This window comes from Ranitomeya imitator, chromosome 3 (assembly GCF_032444005.1).
Source record: "Ranitomeya imitator isolate aRanImi1 chromosome 3, aRanImi1.pri, whole genome shotgun sequence".
Taxonomy (NCBI): domain Eukaryota; kingdom Metazoa; phylum Chordata; class Amphibia; order Anura; family Dendrobatidae; genus Ranitomeya; species Ranitomeya imitator.
Genome location: NC_091284.1, coordinates 727,679,595 through 727,697,865, shown reverse-complemented (window position 1 = coordinate 727,697,865; position 18,271 = coordinate 727,679,595). Strand labels below are relative to the sequence as shown.

At 41.8% G+C, this 18,271-nt stretch overlaps 1 protein-coding gene across 3 annotated transcripts in view; it reads right to left on the bottom strand.

Annotated features, from left to right (window-relative positions):
- The window catches only part of RARG (retinoic acid receptor gamma), a 235,150-nt gene that overhangs the window by 74,455 nt on the left and 142,424 nt on the right, over positions 1-18,271 (bottom strand). The window contains exon 1 of one of the 3 annotated variants that reach the window (XM_069758774.1): positions 15,589-15,716. The exons of the other annotated variants lie outside the window; for them this stretch is intronic. The gene's annotated coding sequence lies outside the window, so the exon portion shown is untranslated. Of the gene's footprint in view, positions 1-15,588; positions 15,717-18,271 lie in introns of those variants that run through there. 3 annotated transcript variants of the gene reach the window in all.

Below are 18,271 nucleotides of genomic sequence, written 5' to 3'. Positions count from 1 at the left end.
TAGTCGTGAAATGAGTAATATCTCCCAGTGTCAATGCCCCTTTCGTCAGCCAATTTGGTCATTTTTACAAGGAACGGCCATCATTCTGATCTCTGTAGGGTTGTCCTGATTCTCCCCCAACGACAATGTTGCGGGAAAGAATATTGAGAATGTTGGATTTCTCCAGGCCCATTCCTTCTTCCTACAGGAGTCACTTCCTCACCTTGTCCTATTAAAAACACATGGGGTAAGCCTCGCCAAGTGTGCGACCACGTGTTTGCAGGTTCTACGTATCTACGCCTTGCTTTAGTGCAAGCCGAGGCTACAGGATCTCATACAGTAACTTCATCAGTGTGAGCATTTTTAGAAATTTCTGAAGAGGAAATGCCATCAATCTTTCAATTTTACTTCAGACGACACCACTTCTCACAAACATGAGACTTATGTATCTACTTTCTAATTAGGTTAAATGATATTTTTTCCCCCCAAGTCAGTGGGTCAGATCTCAGAAACTGTCTTTGTTGCCCATAACAACCAATCTAAGCGTGGTTCTCATTTTTCAAGAGCATTATCAGATATAAAAGCTTCACTGTGGTTGGTTGCTATGGGGGCAACAACACAAGCTTTTCCTTAGACACATCCTAGTATACACATAACAGTCAGATTTAGGCCTGGAACAAATATCCCTGTATCTAAATGCTGTGGTCATGACATAGTCAGAGTGGCTTGTATGTGCCACCATGTTCCTCACCCCATCCAGTAGTCATACACATGGTCACTAGTTACCCTGCACATGGATGAACCAGTAAATATCTTGCAATGTGCGATTCTGGTGCCAAATCAGGAAACTATTGATTATATTACAATATAAAAAATTAATTGGAACAGAGAAGTGACCATACATCTGTATTTACCCTCCCCCTGCCCTGCTCAGATCAGCATTCTTTTCCTCTTGGTACCAAGATGGCCACTGAAGTGTCCGGAGGAATGTGTGGTAACGCCAAACCATGTGTCTCGGTACTGTGCTGTGAAGTAGGAAAGGCCTGGTTTAGACTTACCACTGCAATCCCCATGCCAAAGAGGCAGCCATCTTGGAGGCAGTGGGAAAGGAGCGCCGATCTGAGCAGAGGAGGCAGCGAGAGGCAAACAGAGGACGACTGTATATGAGAAATCAGGGGCGCAACAATTGTGGCTGCAGAGTGTATGACCGGACCATGAAGGAAGGCCCAATGCCATCACTGTTGTTAGCTGAATATGAGTCCTGAGAAATAGATTGCAGCGCAGAGAGACACCGATGCATATGGCCAGGACAATATTCACAGTAATGGCACATTTAGATGAGTCAGTAATCATTCATAGGATCACTCATTCCGGATCTGCCCGTCTAAACAGGTTTCCAATGAACAAGTCCAATGCTCGTTCGTCGGGTGCGATGATAACTATACATGCCTAAGAATCATCCTTATAGGCTATGTATCATCCAGAGTAAACGGGATGCTTGCGTGCTGATTCCATAATTCTGTACTGGGACAGAACAATTGTATTAGCGATCATCATTGATTGTCAGTAGTGATGAGCGAATGTGCTGGGATAAGGTGTTATCTGAGCATGCTCAGGTGCTAACGAGCGTCTTCGGCGTGCTCTAATAATATATTCGAGTGCCCATGCCTGCATGTCTTGCGGTTGTTAGACAGCTGCAACACATGCAGGAATCCCTACCGTTGTAATACGAGTGCCAAATGACTTGAATAAATCGAGTTAGTTTTTTTTTTATAAAAGATATCTTTTAATGTATGTGGTTTTAAGAATACTATTCTAAAATTCCAACAGAACAAGCTCACTGACAGATCCTCAGTTACCTCATACACCAGCCAGCAATATAGCACTTTTGAGTGTTTCTACGCTGTAGCGTTTTTGAGTGTTTCCACCCTTATCTTCCTTTTCCGGAGATCCCCTCAGCTATTTTATGACCACAAAGTTAAGCTCAACTTTGATTTGGTCTTTGGTCATCATAAATTAGTACGGAGGAGTTTAGAAAAAGACAGATAAAAGATTTCCAGCTCTCATGTCATACTACTGACTGGCACATTTTTTTCTCATTCTGCAGCCGGCAATACACTGTACAACACAGAGTACAGAAAGCAAAGGGTGCAAACATTTTAAGGAAGCACATTAGAAAAAAAAAAAGCTTTTTCTCCCCTTAAAAAGATGCATTTAAGAAAAAAAATTCCCCAAAGGCATAAAACATCATCTAAGTCGTATAACACCACAGTACAGAGCACAAAGAAGTCTTTGAGACATTACACCTCTGTAGGCCTCTGATTTCATATGACGGCAAACATTTCATGTTTCTAGAGAAATACTTTGGTAATAAGGTGCTGAACAGAGATACCATATAGTGGCACCCGGAGCACCCGCAGCACTTCTTTATGGGCTCGCGCTCATGACTCTGCTATGTGTGTGATACCTTAGACCTTCTACTTCTTTTAAACCAATATTTTGGTAAAACTGGTTAAAAGCAAGAGAAAAGAACATGGCAGACAGACCCCAAATAGGCGTCAACTAGTCAACTACATTGTCGACCGAACTAATATTCTTAAGGGCGCAGAGTACTGAATCCCAAGAAGCCAGTCACATCGCTGAGGCGCGCAGCACAAAGAGCGCGCTTCACATGTGATGTCTACGCGGTTATACAACCTCTCTCTGCATTTTTCATATTCCAGATGTAGCAGCAGCCTCCATAAACAGGAGCTTAGAGTAAGATAAAAAAAAATAGGTACATATCGTGTTTCACACATGTGCCGCAAGCACTGAAAAGAGTCAAATATTTTTTTTTTCTGAGAGAACTACTGTATGCAGCAGATTTCATCATCTCGATACATATCTAGCCGCCTCGCGGCTGTATTTCTTTCTTGTTGGAGCAGATGTGCTAAGTGGTGATAGAAGGTTGAAGTGCGAAAAGGTCTCTGATCAAGTGTGCGACGTATGTGGAGGGCTGCGCGAGCGCCGTCCGGGCGTCATAGTCCCAAAATGGTGCGGGATAGACAGAACTGTGCTCGTTTTGGGGGAAGGAAGGCAGATTTATGAGTATGTGCATCCATAGGCGCTGGCTTTCAGGGCTAATTCCTGATTTTTCCACACAAATACGTTCACACCTCCGTTGCCCACTTCTTCCCTTTTTCTGTCAATCCACTGCTGGCTTTTTGGCTCCCTGGCTCCCCTTAGGTCAGGATGCAGTGGTACATTCCTGTGGCGTGAAACTCTGCATTTTCCTTTCAATCTGAGTTGCCTGGAGAGGGAATCCATTTCCCCCTCCTTTCCTCTCTCCCCTCCCTGTCAGTAAGATGCAGGCAGCCAGCTCTCTATGAACCCTGCCAGAACCCCCTTTGGGTGCAGTAACCTCCATGTGACCCAGCCTGTGTCAGTCCTTCCTTCTCTGCCTTCTGCACAATTTTCCAAGGCATTGATACTATTACATGCCTGCCCTCTCTCTCTCCCTCTTCTGGTCCCTCTACTTTCTCCTCTTGTTCACCCTTTCCTTATCCCTTCTCCCCCTCTTTTTTCTTTTCCTCCATCTCCCCTCCTCCAATGCCTGGTTTTATTTCTCTTGGTACCTTCTCCATATTTTTCCATCTCAAAATAGCTTTTTTTTTTCTGCTCTTACTTTCCTTTCTCATGAACCATTTCCCTTTCTTCTTGGTGGTTACACCATGATATTGTTTTCGTCTTACACTTTTCCTGTCCCGTTATCTGTCTTTTTTTCTGTAACTTTCCTATATGTTACATTACGGCTTCAACAATCTGATTGTTTTGGGGGTTTTTTGTTTTCTTTTTTCATATGCGGCAGCATTTTGTGCTTTTATGAAATATTTTCCTCCGTGTCACCAAATATTTCTCTATCTGTTTGACCCTCTGCCGTTTCTCCCTTCATTTCCTGTTTTTCTTTCTGTGTCTTTCTACACTGGTTTCCAATCTCGATAGTTAATCTGTCTCCCTTTTTTCTCACCTTCTCCCTCTCTCCGTACATATGTTTCACATCTTTTCCTAAATCGTCACTTTATTTTGCCTAGCAGTGAATGCCTGGAAAGAACATGGAATCATTTAAAGCGAAGCTCTAATATCAGGAGCAAACTCTCGGGAGGGAAGAGGCAAAAAAGCAAGAACTGAATGGAGCCTCTCACTTTGGGAGTGCCTCTGATCGGCCACGCCATAACCCCAACCATAGCCCCTGCTGGCAGGAATTCAGGGGGATTTTTTAAGTTATAGGAGAGGTAAGCATGCCTATTAATTGGATGTGGTGTCGTTCCTGGTTCTTCCAAAACTGCATTATGGAATTGGCATGGCTTACCCCAATTGGAGAAATGCCACCGATTGACCCGATCTTCTCTTAGGAACTATTTACAAGGCCGTCAGTAATGAAATATGGCAGCACTTTCCTTTTAACAGCCTTTACTGAGTCTTTTCAGAAAAAAAAACTAGGAAACTACAAACGTACTTCTTTATTGTTGAAAGAAACATCCAATGAAGGACCATAGAAGCCAACGGAGTCTGAACAATCAGTGTTTTAGACTCTTTTTAATGACTATGCTGAGAATATTGGAGCTTGGAGTGATGTAACTGACATATATATATATATATATATATATGTATATATATATATATATATACTTGACTTACTTCTATAGGGAGAGTACAGATCCGTGGTTTCTCTATATGTAGTAAATACAACATTGGTCAAGATTTGGCAACATCCATAAACTAGAGAGAAATGTGAATCCCATCATGTACTGTCGCTCTACGTTCTAGCCATGTACAAGAAAAAGCGACTTTCATCCCTTGCATGTGTTGGTGGCATCTACTTTGGACATATTTATATAATTAATTTGGGGATTTTATTTTCGGAGTTTTTTGTTTGCTGAAACTTATCCTGAAGAAGAGTTTTCTAGGTGTTTTTCCAGAGCTTTTTCCTGAGCTTTTTTTTATAGCCTTTTTAGGTTATGTGTACATGGCATCTTTACCCACTGGAATATACCTGCTGAGTTTTGCCATAAAAAGATGCTTCATGACATTCCGGCGTTTTTTGTCCTGAAGTGTCTTTTTCTGTAGTATTTTTTTTAATCGTCGTTTTCACCAGCAGATTTTTTGGGGGGATATTTTCATATAAACCATTGAGTGACTTCCCAGTGGAACTTGCCGGAAAGGCTACGTTCACATTAGCGTTACGCTAATGTGCGTCGCTGTTGCGTCGGCGACGCAGCGGCGACGCGCCCCTATGTTTAACATAGGGGACGCGTGCGTTTTTTTGGTCGCGTTTTTCGACACGTGCGTCGTTTCCGACGCTAGCGTCGGACGCAAGAAAATGCAACAAGTTGCATTTTTTGTGCGTCCGATTTTCGTCAAAAAACGACGCACGCGTCGCAAAACGCAGCGTTTTTGCGCACGTTTTTTGTGCGTCGTGCGTTGGGTCGCCGACGCAGCGGCGCGCAACGCAAATGTGAACGTAGCCAAAGATGGTCAGGTCACTTCTTTTTGCTTCATGGCTTTGGAAGCCTGAAGCTGTAAAAAGAAGCTCAAAAAGACTGAACATATTCACAGCAAGTTGTTTTGACATCGCGATGCAAATGTTCATTCTTTTTAGCATTTCTTTAGTGCCTTTTCAAGCAGAAGTCTCCAGAAAAAGACGTGCGCATATTCTAGTAGGACAGTGCCTAGTTTGGAGCCTTATCCATCAGGAAGTGCTTAAAAGTAGTGACAACAAGCACTTTCCACGATGCTGTACATCGAATTTAAGAAAAACACTGGCAGCAAATGATGTCCAGAAAGATGTCACAAAAGACGCTTCAAGAAAAAAAAACGCCCTCATTTTCCTGAAGCGTCTTCTGCTTCAAAAACTATGCAGGTATGCCAGTGTCTATATGACGCAGTGTGCACATAACCAAAAACTGATCTTCTAAAGTAAATCAAGAGTACACTGTCATGCAACTATTTTAATTAAAGGGGTTTGTCCACTACTTGGAAAACCCTTTTTCATTCAGCATGTTTGCACTATTAAAATAATAACACCTATACTCCCCTCTGTGTTGTTGGCATCGGCTATCCTGTGGCTTGCTTGACATTGTTATGTCAAGTGAGCCCTGTGGCCGATCAGCGCTGGCTTCACTCTCCCTGTCTTCCATCCTTTCAGACATCAAAAGGAAGTTAGTGGCCAGCCATAGCTCTGACTTCCACCTGGTGTCTAATATGTCTAATACTCTCCCCACCTTCTAATATGTCTGAAGGTGGGGAGAGTAAAGCCATCCAGGGGTCACTGGACACAACAAACTCATTGCAAGCGGGAGAGCCAGTGCCCACACCGCTGGGGTGACACCAATATTGGAGGTGAGTATAATTGGTATTATGTTACTGGTGCAAACATGTTGATTGAGATGGGGGGGAGGTTGTCCGTGTACTCTACAACCCCCTCTAATCATTTGCTAATTAAATGCTAAAAAGGTGTGTGTAATGAGATGTAGAATAGGAAATGCAAAACAGATTTTATTTAGGCGATCTATATACTGACCGCCCTACCTGACCAGCTGGCTAAAGGCTTTGCAGGTGAATGATGCCTCGCTTTTATGAGGGGGGAGATAAGAGTCACATTTGATGTTGCTTATGTTTTGGAATAAAACATAGTTGAAATCCAACCTGTATAACCATTGCTTACCTTAACATGCCGGAGTCCATAGTCATGAGATTGGGTGGATACCACTACAATCAGCAGAATTCACAAAAAGTATCATTAATGTGTCCACCTCAAGAACAATTTATTGCAGGTTATTTAAAAGAGTCTTAACCTACAAGTCTGCAGTCACTCTATGTGACTGCAGACTTGTGAATCCTCACATCGCCCCCTCGATGCGCTCTGAGGATTCTTTGGTGCCGCTGCTGGGAGCGGGGGATGTCATATGACCACAAGTATGCATCATGCATTCTCCTGGACACATGTAATCTCATTCAATGGGCGTCTATTGAGCGAGATTGGAAACAGTCTAGTTGGAATGTGGCAGGGAGTATGCATATCACATACTTGAGGTCACATGACCTCCCGGTCGCGTTGCCGACACCGAAGAGTCCTCACAGCGCGTCCAGTGTGCAATGTGAGGACTCACAAGTCTGCAGTCACATAGAGTGATTACAGACTTGTAGTCTAAGACTGGACGATCCCTTTAAGTCAAGGCTGGCACATCATTTAGCGGGATGACACAGCCCAATGTGTCGTCTGTGGATAGGATAAATACAGGTCTAGCCCTTACTGCTTGCTCCCAAATACTGGAGATATTTTAATACGCCTTAATGTCTATAAGTGTTTCCTAAGAATCCCTATAATGTGTTGTAAATATTTATCAAATGCCCCATAATGTATGTAAATGTTTGCTAACTACCCTGTAATGTCCACATACCGAACAAAAATGCCCCCTAATGTTGGTAAATGTTTGCTGAGCACTGTGCAATGTTTGTAAATCTACACTAAGTGCCCCCTACAACGTTCAGTATTGCTCCTGCCTGTATTTTAGTGCAAAGTATACAAAAATCTCTTTAAAAAACAAAAATCATGCTGTTGTTTCCTGTATTATGTTCTCTGTCGGGATATTTTGAGAAATAGAAATGATTTATTTGATTTAGTGGAAAAACAAACATACTTGTCATACAGTCTGTAAACCTAGAGAAATCACTGCAGGGAGCTGCACATAGTGTCAACCAGTTCATAGCTCATTAGGTCGGCTACGGATGTAGCAGCAATTGTAAATTCATTTCATGTCAAAATCTGTATTAAAAGACAAAAATAGTCATCTTGCAATTTTCACACTGGCCACTGAGGCTTTTTTTTATAGTCTCATACTTCTTGTCCTTTCAGGAAGTGTTTTCAGTAGGCTAAAGAAGAAGCTAAATCATAGGATCCACCAAAATGTCACAGGTAATCCTGCTCCCATCACCCTCATTGTGACCTTTGCGCACACTCATTAGAGGCTTCAATACAAAAGATAGGGTCTAAGTCTGTTCGTTGTGTCAGATGTACATGTACAGTGGTGTCATTGTGACGAGTTAAGCAAGCTTATATATATAGTAATTTTTTTCTAATTTTAAAAATTAAAAAAAGGAAAATGGGCCAATGCAAAAGCTTGGGCACCCTTGGAGATTTGTGTGCTCAGATAATTTTGACCAAGTTTTCAGACCTTAATTAGCCTGTTAGGGTTATGTCTTGTTCGCTATCATCATTAGGAAAGGCTTTATAAAAACCTGCCTCCTCTAACCTTGTGCCAAAAAAACAGCAGCCATGGGTTCTTCTAAGCCGCTGCCTAGCACTCTGAAAATGAAAATTATGGAGGCCCACAAAGCAGGAGAAGGCTATAAGATAGCATAGCGTTTTCAGGTTGCTCTTTCCTATAGCTCGAAATGAAATTAAGAAATGGCAGTTAACAGTGGACGTCAAGATGAGGTCTGGAAGATCAAGCAAAATTTTAGTGAGAGCTGCTTGTAAGATTGCTAGAGAGGCAAATTAGAACCCCCACTTGACTGTAAAAGACCTTCAGAAAGATTTAGCAGTCTCTGGAGTTGTGGTACGTTTTTCTACTGTTCAGAGACACCTGCACAAATATGGCATTCATGGAAGAGTCATCAGAAGAAAACCTCTCCTGCATCTTCACCATAAAATTCAGCGTCAGAAGTATGCAAAAGAACATCAAAACAAGTCATTTGGTTAAAATAGAACTCTTTTGCCACAATTATCAAAGGTATGTGTGGAGAAAAAGAGCACAGAATTTCAGGGAAAAAACATCTCTTCAACCATTAAGCATGGGGGTGGATAAATCATGCTTTGGGGTTGTTTTGCAGCCAATGGCATGGGGAACATTTCACCGGTAGAGGGAAGAATGGATTCAATGAAATGTCATCAAATTATTGATGCAAACATAACACCATCTGTAAAAAAGCTGAGATTGAAAAGAGGATGGCTTCTACAAATGGATAATGATCATAAACACACGTTAAAATCCACAATAGACTCCCTCAAAAGGCGCAAGCTGAAGGTTTTACAATGGCCCTCACAGTCCCCTGATCTGAACATCATTGAAAAATCTGTGGCTAGACCTCAAAATAGCAGTGCATGTAAGACGACCAAGGAATCTCACTGAACTGGAAGAATTTTCCAAGGAAGAAAATCCGTCAAACAAATACAGACTCTTGTCTGGCTACAAAAGAAGTTTACAAGCTGTAATACTTGCAAAAGGGGGTGCTACTTGATACTACCTATGCAGGGTGCACAAACTTTTAATTTTTAAAATGTAAAAGATGACAATATATATACAATACAGATAAAAATTTTGGACACACCTTCTCATTTAAAGATTTTTCTGTATTTTCATGACTATGAAAATTGTACATTCACACTGAAGGCATCAAAACTATGAATTAACACATGTGGAATTATATACTTAACAAAAAAGTGTTAAACAACTGAAATTATGTCTTATATTCTAGGTTCTTCAAAGCCACATTTTGCTTTGATGACTGCTTTGCACACTCTTGGCATTCTCTTGATGAGCTTCAAGAGGTAGTCACCGGGAATGGTCTTCCAACAATCTTGAAGGAGTTCCCAGAGATGCTTAGCACTTGTTGGCCCTTTTGCCTTCACTCTGCGGTCCAGCTCACCCCAAACCATCTCAATTCGGTTCAGGTCTGGTGATTGTAGAGGCCAGGTCATCTGGCGTAGCATCCCATCACTCTCCTTCTTGGTCAAATATCCCTTACACAGCCTGGAGGTGTGTTTGGGGTCATTGTCCTGTTGAAAAATAAATGATGGTTCAACTAAACGCAAACCGGATGGAATAGCATACCGCTACAAGATGCTGTGGTAGCCATGCTGGTTATGTATGGCTTTAATTTTGAATAAATCTCCAACAGTGTCACCAGCAAAGCACCCCCACACCATCACACCTCCTCCATGCTTCACGGTGGGAACCAGGCATGTAGAGTCAGTACTTGTTTTTATTATGTATACCCCTCCTCACATGTAAAGTGCCATGGAATAAATGGCGCTATAATAATAAATAATAATAATCCGTTCACCTTTTCTGCATCGCACAAAGACACGGTGGTTGGAACCAAAGATCTCAAATTTGGACTCATCAGAGCAAAGCACAGATTTCCACTGGTCTAATGTCCATTCCTTGTGTTCTTTAGCCCAAACAAGTCTCTTCTGCTTGTTGCCTGTCCTTAGCAGTAGTTTCCTAGCAGCTATTTTACCATGAAGGCCTGCTGCACAAAGTCTCCTCTTAACAGTTGTTGTAGAGATGTGTCTGCTGCTAGAACTCTGTGTGGCATTGACCTGGTCTCTAATCTGAGCTGCTGTTAACCTGCGATTTCTGAGGCTGGTGACTCGGATAAACTTATCCTCAGAAGCAGAGGTGACTCTTGGTCTTCCTTTCCTGGGTCGGTCCTCATGTGAGCCAGTTTATTTGTAGCGCTTGATGGTTTTTGTCACTGCACTTGGGGACAGTTTCAAAGTTTTCCCAATTTTTCGGACTGACTGACCTTCATGTCTTAAAGTAATCATGGCCACTCATTTTTCTTTACTTAGCTGCTTTTTTCTTGCCATATTACAAATTCTAACAGTCTATTCAGTAGGACTATCAGCTGTGTATCCACCAGACTTCTGCACAACACAACTGATGGTCCCAACCCCATTTATAAGGCAAGAAATCCCACTTATTAAATCTGACAGGGCACACCTGTGAAGTGAAAACCATTTCCGGTGATTACCTCTTGAAGCTCATCAAGAGAATGCCAAGAGTGCGCAAAGCAGTCATCAAAGCAAAAGGTGGCTACTTTGAAGAACCTAGAATATAAGACACAATTTCAGTTGTTTCACACTTTTTTGTTAAGTATATAATTCCACATGTGCTAATTCACAGTTTTGATGCCTTCAGTGTAAATGTACAATTATCATAGTCATGAAAATACAGAAAAATCTTTAAAGGAGAAGGTGTGTCCAAACTTTTGGTCTGACTGTATATATATTTGTGTGCCATACTTAACTTTCTGGCACTATTCACAATAACAGTAATTTTGACCAAGGATACCCACACTTTTACATGCTGCTGTATTGTTTCATGAAACATAAGGAAAAGTGTAAAAAAAACTCCAGCATGTAAATTTCGAGATTTAGATTTTAGATTTTTAATACTGATTGGGATATGGAGAAAAAAAGCATTGCCAAAAAACTAAAAAACCTTTTGCAACAAAAACATGAGTTAAACAATAGGTCCTTTTCTGATGATCGCTTCCCTTTAAAGGTTTTTTATGTTCTACAGTGGGGCAAAAAAGTATTTAGTCAGTCAGCAATAGTGCAAGTTCCACCACTTAAAAAGATGAGAGGCGTCTGTAATTTACATCATAGGTAGACCTCAACTATGGGAGACAAACTGAGAAAAAAAAATCCAGAAAATCACATTGTATGTTTTTTTAACAATTTATTTGCATATTATGGTGGAAAATAAGTATTTGGTCAGAAACAAACAATCAAGATTTCTGGCTCTCACAGACCTGTAACTTCTTCTTTAAGAGTCTCCTCTTTCCTCCACTCATTACCTGTAGTAATGGCACCTGTTTAAACTTGTTATCAGTATAAAAAGACACCTGTGCACACCCTCAAACAGTCTGACTCCAAACTCCACTATGGTGAAGACCAAAGAGCTGTCAAAGGACACCAGAAACAAAATTGTAGCCCTGCACCAGGCTGGGAAGACTGAATCTGCAATAGCCAACCAGCTTGGAGTGAAGAAATCAACAGTGGGAGCAATAATTAGAAAATGGAAGACATACAAGACCACTGATAATCTCCCTCGATCTGGGGCTCCACGCAAAATCCCACCCCGTGGGGTCAGAATGATCACAAGAATGGTGAGCAAAAATCCCAGAACCACGCGGGGGGACCTAGTGAATGAACTGCAGAGAGCTGGGACCAATGTAACAAGGCCTACCATAAGTAACACACTACGCCACCATGGACTCAGATCCTGCAGTGCCAGACGTGTCCCACTGCTTAAGCCAGTACATGTCCGGGCCCGTCTGAAGTTTGCTAGAGAGCATTTGGATGATCCAGAGAAGTTTTGGGAGAATGTCCTATGGTCTGATGAAACCAAACTGGAACTGTTTGGTAGAAACACAACTTGTCGTGTTTGGAGGAAAAAGAATACTGAGTTGCATCCCTCAAACACCATACCTACTGTAAAGCATGGTGGTGGAAACATCATGCTTTGGGGCTGTTTCTCTGCAAAGGGGCCAGGACGACTGATCCGGGTACATGAAAGAATGAATGGGGCCATGTATCGTGAGATTTTGAGTGCAAACCTCCTTCCATCAGCAAGGGCATTGAAGATGAAACGTGGCTGGGTCTTTCAACATGACAATGATCCAAAGCACACCGCCAGGGCAACGAAGGAGTGGCTTCGTAAGAAGCATTTCAAGGTCCTGGAGTGGCCTAGCCAGTCTCCAGATCTCAACCCTATAGAAAACCTTTGGAGGGAGTTGAAAGTCCGTGTTGCCAAGCGAAAAGCCAAAAACATCACTGCTCTAGAGGAGATCTGCATGGAGGAATGGGCCAACATACCAACAACAGTGTGTGGCAACCTTGTGAAGACTTACAGAAAACGTTTGACCTCTGTCATTGCCAACAAAGGATATATTACAAAGTATTGAGATGAAATTTTGTTTCTGACCAAATACTTATTTTCCACCATAATATGCAAATAAATTGTTAAAAAAAACAGACAATGTGATTTTCTGGATTTTTTTTTCTCAGTTTGTCTCCCATAGTTGAGGTCTACCTATGATGTAAATTACAGACGCCTCTCATCTTTTTAAGTGGTGGAACTTGCACTATTGCTGACTGACTAAATACTTTTTTGCCCCACTGTATCTACAGAAGCATTCCACTCCCCAGCCCCTAGCTCTCGCTTCACTGGGGGTTGTGCACTCCTGAAGATTGACATTTCGGAACAGCGGCGCGACCATTTTGATGGACCGAACTATATGTTCTCCCAAGAATCTGCAGCATGGGAGAAGCGCAGGGCACTGAGAGTGGTCACATCCAGTGATATGGCCAATTTTAGAGCACCACGAGCAGACTATAAGTGATAGAGCTGGTGGTGCACGTTAGCTAGGTAACTGTCACTCTGAGACTGATGGGTGGTCGGTAACTTAGGCAACATGCTGTAAAATTTAAAATCCTTTTGTTCTTGGTAAATAAGAGAATTTTTAGAGGGAGGTAAATAGTAAAGTAGCTTGTTTTTACCATCACTTTACTATTTTACTGATTTACAAATTTGAGACAACTCCTTTAAGTTAAGGGCAGCAAAGGTTAGGGCACTAGACAAAACGAGCAAGTCAACTTTTTCCCTAAAATTTGTAGAATGTAAGTCCGCAAGGACAAGGTCCTCTCCCCTCTGTACCAGCCTGTCATTGTAAATTTATTTACTGTAAAAGATATCTATAACTCTGTACGTAACCCCTTTCTCATGTACAGCACCATGGAATTAATGGTGCTATATAAATAATAATAATAGATATATTCTCTGGAGGCAGAATATTTTTTGTAGAAATGTCCAACTCTACCAAACTTTCTGCAACCGTTCAATTCTGTCAAAACAAAAATGATTGTCAGATGCAGAAATTACTGCAGCAATGTTAGTGTGTGAATACATGCTTAGACGTCACGTGAGCCATCACAGCACGATGTACTCATTGTATCCTGTCTATTAGGACACCTTGTCAATGCTCTAGGGTCTATGTCATGGAGATAGATAACACCTATCACCTCTTTAAAAGGGCCTAGATTTTGCTCTTGCTTTATTCCCGCTGTCACCCTGAGTATCCTGGCTTTTTTTTGTTTTTTGTTTTTTATCCACCACCATACATTTCCAGATATATGGAACTGTTTAATAAATGCTCATTTTTATGGTCTTTACCAAGGAGGAGTGACTCACAGATAACAATACATAGCAGAGAATCTTGTAAGCCATGTGCCCTTGATAAATAACCTAAAACCTGGGCACTTTGGACTTGGTCAGAGGTTCTGTTTAAACCAGTGTTCCCCAACTCCGGTCCTCAAGAGCCACCAACAGGTCATGTTTTCAGGATTTCCTTAGCATTGTACAGGTGATTGAATGCTTGCCTGTCCAGGTGATGCAATTATCACCTTTGCAAAACTAAGGAAATCCTGAAAACATGACCTGTTGGTGGCTCTTGAGGACCGGAGTTGGGGAACACTGGTTTAAACAAATCAAATCACGTTCTGTGCAGCCGGCGGGCCACATCCGGCCCTCGCCCGTCCGCTGCCGCTGGCTTCCCGCTGTCACAGCTATCTGCCTTCTGAGGATGCAAACCGAGGGGTTCAAGAGAGGCCTGGATGTCTTCCTGGAGCACAACAATATTGTAACATACAATTATTAGGTTCTGTAGAAGGACGTAGATCTGGGGATTTATTATGATGGAATATAGGCTGAACTGGATGGACAAATGTCTTTTTTCGGCCTTACTAACTATGTTACTATGTTACTATGTAAACAACAGTTACGGTAATACATTTGTGCAGGAGGATGGGGCTATCAGCCTCTTCTTCAACCAATAAACGCGTGAGACAGCAGGCACGTTGGTGTCATTACATTGCGTCTGCGGTAAAGAGAGTCAGTGCACAGGAGACAGGAGCAGAGTGCTGTGTATTGGATGTTTGTATGCATATAGGAGGCTATGCGGGGCATATGCTGTATTTAGTTGGCTATATGGGGGCTCATTTTGTATTTAGGAGGCTATGTGGGGCTCATACTGCATATAGGGGACTATGCGAGGACTCATACTGTAAATAGGGGCTGTGTAAGGGCTCATACTGTATATAAAGGTGCTGTGTGTGGGCTCATACAGTATATAGGTGATGTCAGCATACTTAATTCTGCTCAATATTAAGTCATAATATTAATATAATAATTGCAATTAATATGTTAATATTAATGTTGAGCAGAATGTATTTCAGCCTATTAGTTTGGCCTCCACAATAGTCACGGTCTCTCAGGAAAATTAATTGCCCACCCCTGCTACTGCATATATGTATATATTTTTTGTTACTGTATTTTCCATTTAATGCTTGAGCAAACTGTAATGGAGAATTAGGCCATTCCATCTGGCCATTTGACTTTTTTCTCCTACTTCAGCGTTTGGGTAATATCCCAAAGGGAAACTGATCCCACAGTTTGTTACGAGATCCTTCATATCACCATGTGCATCAGTTGTCACACCAAACCCTTCAAGGAGCCAGAGCCAAAACTATTAAGTGTTGTGTTTTTATATTGCTCCATATATTTGCAGTAGAAACTGTTGAAAAAGCCTGATTGCAACTGAGGCATTTTTTACATTGGTTATGGTCAGTCAAGGAACAAGAAAACGGAATTGTATAAATAAATGGAAACCCGGCATTACACGGTCACTGCACTTTCACACAAGTTTGCCCCATTTCAACAGATAATATGATTAGTAGACCATTAGCAACACACTTACGGTAATCTAAAAAATATTTCTTACCCTTGAAATAATGGCTCCAAAATGTTGGCAACTTGATATCTCCTCACTAACAAACTTTCTCTCCACTGCCTGTTGTCAAGCACAATCAGGCAACTTTTATTTCAGTGCTGGCAAGCCATTGAGCAATGACATGAGCTGTTCATGCTGGAAAGTGATAGAAAAGAAGAATCAACGCTTAGGGTGAAGTCAGACTGCCGTATAGCAATACATGCAGTCATGCCCAAGTCAGGAGAGCCAACGGCCAGTGTGAGGATTGTGATGCGATCCGCACGGGAGTAATACGGCCGTCTGACTGCACCATTAAAGTGCTGTTAGAATGCTGATGACGAGGAACACTCAAAAAGAGAAGATTGCAAGTTATAGAGCATGAGAATTGGGACAGTTCCTGGACATATTAGACTGATATGCATACCTTTAGAAATGTTAACTCTTTGTGAGGGATGAGGGCAGCAATACCATTCTTTGCTACAGGTTTTTGCATGAAACGACCGGTACACTTTAACCCCTTTCTGACCTCGGGATAGTACGTCCGAGGTCAGATCCCCTCACATCCAGAGCCGGCATCAAAGCCGGGACATGTCAGCTGTTTTGAACAGCTGACATGTGCCTGCAATAGCAGCGGGTGGAATTGCGATTCACCCGCTGCTATTAACTAGTTAAATGCCACTGTCAAACTCTGACAGCAGCATTTAACTACCGCTTCCAGCCATCTGGCCAGAAATGCGCATATCGCCGCCCCCCATCATGTGATCAGGAGTCAGCGATGCGTCAGCATAACAACCAGAGATCTCCTTGAGACATCTATGGTTGTTGATGCCGGATTGCTGTGAGCGCCACCCTGTCGTCGGCGCTCATAGCAATGCAACAATTCTACTACATAGGAGAGATCTGACCTTCGCTCCTATGTAGCAGAGCTGATCAGGCTATGCCATGGAGGATATTGAAGCATGACAAAAGTAAAAAAAAAATGCTTTAAAAAATATGAAAAAAATAAAAAAATATAAAAGTTTAAATCACCCCCCTTTTGCCCCATTCAAAATAAAATAATAAAAATAAAATCAAACATACACGTTTGGTATTGCCGAGTTCAGAATCACCCGATCTATCAATAGAAAAAAAGGATTAACCTGATCGCTAAATGGCATAGCGCCACAAAAAATTTGAAATGCCAGAATTACGTTTTTTTGGTCACCACAACGTTGCATTAAAATGCAATGATGGGCGATCAAAAGAACGTATGTGCACTAAAATGGTATACTTAAAAACGTCAGCTCGGCACACAAAAATAAGCCCTCACCCGACCCCAGATCGCGAAAAATGGAGACACTACGGGTATTGGAAAATGGTGCAATTTGCTTTTTGTTTTTTTTTAGCAAAGTTTGGAATTTTGTTTCACCACTTAGATAAAACATAACCTAGACATGTTTGGTGTCTATGAACTCATAACGACCTGAGAATCATAATGGCAGGTCAGTTTTAGCATTTAGTGAATCTAGCAAAAAAGCCAAACAAGAAAACCGTGTGGGATTGCACTTTTTTTGCAATTTCACAGCACTTGGAATTTTTTTCCCGTTTTCTAGAACATGACATACTAAAACCAATAATATTGTTAAAACGTACAGCTCGTCCCACAAAAAATAAGCCCTCACATGGCCATATTGATGGAAAAATAAAAAAGTTATGGCTCTGGGAAGGAGGGGAGCGAAAAACGAAAACGAAAAGCAAAAATACCCCGGGTCATGAAGGGGTTGATAATACAACCATAATAACCTTGCATATTTGACCAATAGCCAAATAAGCTGCCCTAAAATTAGATAATGAGCCAGAGGTTATCTATACTATGAAGAAGGAGTTCACCACCTGACAAGCAGGACTGCACGGAGGCTCAGTGGTTAGCACTGTTGCTTTGCAGTGCTGGGGTCCTGGGTTAAAATCCCACCTAGGACAACATCTTCAAGGAGTTTGTAAGCTATCCCTTTGTGTGCATGGGTTTCCTCCCACCCACCAAAGACATACTGATAGAGAATTTAGCTTTTGAGCCTCAATGGGGACAGTGATGAAAATGACTGTGAAAGCGCTGCGGTATATGATGGCGCCATATCAATAAGTAAATAAATATGTGGTTACAATATAAAAATGATGTCCAGTGAAATAGCTCAGTATAGCAGCATTGAGCATTACTGATGGTAAATTATTGTTTCTCCATTATCCCACATATACTGCTGCTCTTCTTTTATCGGTGGTCTATGCCTCCTAGGGGCCTAATTGTGCTTGCACCTAACATACATATGTCCCTGAAAAGTACTGTAGAGAGCATGCTAGGTGTCAGTTCTACATCGTCACAGCTTATTAGGGTGTGCGTGTTTTTAAAGGAACATGAATTAGCCAATGCTAGTTATTCGTACAGCATAAAAAGCCACAAAAGCAGAAGTTGGTATTTCCATCGGTGGTTCTACACCCAGGCTCGCCCCGCCCGAGCTACTTCCAGTTAATGTCTCTGGTCACACACATGGATCCAGTTATAGTCTAGAGAGAACTTTTTGGCACCTTGGGGTGGAATCTCCAGAAACAAAAATCATTAGCATCTGGAAAGGGTTTGAATTTGATGTGTCGTGACAAGATGCATAAGGAAAATATAGCCATGCCTTCATGTACAGACACAGAGCAGATATGGGGGCTTTAA